Source organism: Silene latifolia, chromosome 9, assembly GCF_048544455.1.
Source record: "Silene latifolia isolate original U9 population chromosome 9, ASM4854445v1, whole genome shotgun sequence".
NCBI lineage: Eukaryota > Viridiplantae > Streptophyta > Magnoliopsida > Caryophyllales > Caryophyllaceae > Silene > Silene latifolia.
This window is the reverse complement of record NC_133534.1, coordinates 112,634,219-112,637,385: the sequence shown is the minus strand read 5'-3', so window position 1 is coordinate 112,637,385 and position 3,167 is coordinate 112,634,219. Positions and strand designations below refer to the sequence as shown.

Sequence of the window (3,167 nt, the reverse complement as noted above, 5' to 3'; positions counted from 1 at the left end):
ATCTCCGACTCTTCCCGAGCCACCGATTCAACTACTTCATCGATCACTTCAATGGTACATGCTCTTTCAACTTTGGGGCCTTTCATCAAATTTGGAAGATTAAATTCGACCTTGTCACCCTCAATCCGGAAGGGTAGTCGCTCATTTCTCACATCAATAAGTACTCCTCTGGTAGCCAAGAATGGCCTACCTAGGATAATAGGGGTATGGCTATCCTCCGGGATGTCAGGGACAACAAAATCGATCGGCCGGGATTAAATATTTTCTAAACTTGACGGGTACGTCTTCAAGCCCCCCCAAAGGGCACTTGACGGACCTATCCGCCAATTGAAGGGTCATAGTAGTAGGTGCAAGACTATGAATGTCAAATTTTACTTGCAACCTTTAGAGGTATGACACTCACACTTACTCCCAAGTCACAAAGATCTCTTGAAATGGGAACACCGCTAACCACACAAGAATGAAAAAACTTCCCGGATCACCAAGCTGAGGGGGCATTTTGTTAAGGATATGAGCACTATATGCCTCTTCCATTGCCACTATATCTTGGTCACCCAAGACTCTCTTCTTAGTCAAGATGTCCTTTAAAAATTTCGTGTAAGTTGGCATGTTCAAGATTACCTCGGTAAAGGGTAGGGTTACTTCGAGTTTCTCAAGCATGTCACAAAACTTGGCATACTTGAAGTTTTTCCTACTCTTTATTTCTCTTGAAGGGTAAGGAATATGACAAATAAGTTAAGAATCGGAAAGTACCTTTGGGGGATTTGCATTCTTTGTTACCTTAGTAGTGGGTTGTAGGAGCACCTCCTCGGTAGCATCTTCACCTCTTTCTTCCTCATAAGGTAAATCCTCAACCAAACCGTCAACTTCCCTTTCCACTTGTATTTTCTCACTTGCAGGTTCTTCACATGCTTTCTTCCCTTTCTTAGCTTCACTCATCCGAGCCGATGGTGTCATCGGTGGGCTTTCCCTTCCACCATTTATTTTCATCCTCTTTCTCTTGGGATCCACATCAACCTCTATCTCAAGATGCTTGTAGGGTTCTTCAAGCTTTATTCCACTTCTCAAGACCACCGCATGTGCTTGGTGACTAGTAGAGTCATCCTTGGAGCTTTGCCCTTGAGCTAACAAGCCACCGGGTGGCCTATGGGGGTTAGCAAGAGCATTAGCGGCTAATCGGGCCTCCATTTCCCTCATTTCCTTTTGGTGAGCAAGTCTTTGGTTAGCATTTTCTTGTTGAGTTGCCTTCATGAAATTAGCCAAGTCTTGGCTATGTTGCAGTGGCATGTTCTTCACCACCCTCATAAGGTCGTTTTGGGAGGTGTCACCTAGGGTTTCTTGATAAGGTTGGTTGGCTATGGGTAAAGGGAACCCATAGTCGTTACGGGTGTTGGGACCTTGATTGTTGTTGGAATTTTGACCCCCTTGATAATTCCCTCTTGGACCATTGTTGTTGAAGTTTGGTTATTGACCTTGGTCTTGAAAGCCTTGAGCAAACCCTTTCCCAAATCCTTGATTAGCTTGGTTCATTTGGTTCCCTTGATAGAACCCTTGGGTGTTGTGATTGCCTCCAAAATCTTGGTACCCTTGAGGTTGGTTCCCAAAGTTTTGGTTTTGGTTTCCAGTGTTTCTTTGATTAGGATATCCATCTCTAGGTTGGGAAAACCCAGGTGGATTGGTATTGGGTGCTTGCGGTTGAAGGTGTTGTGGGTTTTGAACATTGGTGCTCTTGTAGCTAAAGTTGGGGTGGTTCTTCAAACCCGAATGATAGTAATTTGTGTTTGGGTTATAGACATTGGGATTTTTGTAGGGTGGTTGTGGTGGTCTTACATTGTTGTTATAGCTTTGGAAAGCATTAACATCTTGCGTGTTGTCCCCATACCCCACATTATAGGAGTTGTTAGCACACAAATCAAAGGTGTGACCATGTCCCCCGCATAGCTCACAAGGAACACTTTGGATTATCTCCTCCATTGGTGGACTAGCTTGATGGACTTTGTTTTTTTTGCAATTGTTCAAGTTTCTTGGTGAGAAGATCAAGCTTTTCATTTGCCTCCGCATTTGAACTAGAAGAGTTCTCCTTAGGGTATTGGCCATTCATCCTAAGCATATTTCCCCTTGATCCATAGTTGGCCTCCGAGTCCACCATCTTCTTGATTACTTCCGTCCCTTCCTCATCAGCCAAATGGTCAAATCCCCCTCCCACGGAGGCATTCACCATTTCTTTAGTTCTAGGCAACAAGGTTTAGAAGAAGATTTGGGTGACATACCACTCCGGAATCCCGTGGTGAGGACAACTAGCGATAAGGTCTTGATATCTTTCTCATGCTTCACCCAAGGATTCTTCATCCTCTTGTTGGAAAGTGTGGATTTCATTTCGAAGCATGGCGGTCTTGGATGATGGATAGTACTTGGCCATGAATGCCTTGGCTAAGGCGTCCCATGTTATAAATTTGTCCGGAGGGTGAAAATTTAACCACCGGTCCGCCTTGCCCGTCAAGGAGAATGGTAACAACATCATCCTTAGTGTATCTTCGGATACCCCGTTCTTTTTCATCATAGCGACTTCGTTTTTGAACTTTCTTAGATGAGCATGGGCATCTTCTTCAATGTGTCCCCCGAACAAGTCTTTTTCAATCAACCCAACTTGGGCGGGGTGCATCTCAAAATTGTTGGGATCCAAGGTGCTAAAGTTGATAGGGTTACAAGCATCATTATGGTTTTGCTGGTTATGGTCACGTAAAGCCATTGGAGGTGGTGGATTGGGTATATGAGGTGGTGATTGAGGTGGAGTTGGGATTTGGAAGTTGTGAAAAGGATTTTCAAATGGAGTCTCAATTGTGTTGTTTGGTTGTGGTTTCAATGATTGGTAGAGTGGGTGAGTTTGGTTGGTCTATGGTTGCTTGAGGAGAATTCCTAACTCTTGCAAGAGTCCTTGTCCTTAAGGTTCGAAAGAGCCTCCCGGGGTCGGAGTTAAAGAGCAAGGCTTGATGGTTCCTCCTAGGGATGCACTCAATAAACCGTTAGTCTCCTAGTGTTTTTACACACTAGGGAGAGGCAAGAATCACTCACTCTACAATGAAGCACACAACTACTAAAGCAAACAAACAAGTGAGTTAAAACTAAAGCTAAGACCTTTAACAAACTAAATATAACCTAACGTCATC

At 44.0% G+C, this 3,167-nt stretch overlaps 1 non-coding gene across 1 annotated transcript; it reads left to right on the top strand.

Annotated features, from left to right (window-relative positions):
* Positions 1-2,279: 2,279 nt before the first annotated feature.
* LOC141603523 (small nucleolar RNA R71) lies at positions 2,280-2,386 on the top strand. Its single transcript, XR_012525394.1, has one exon. It is a non-coding gene; the product is annotated as a small nucleolar RNA R71 (small nucleolar RNA).
* The last annotated feature ends 781 nt before the right edge of the window (positions 2,387-3,167 follow it).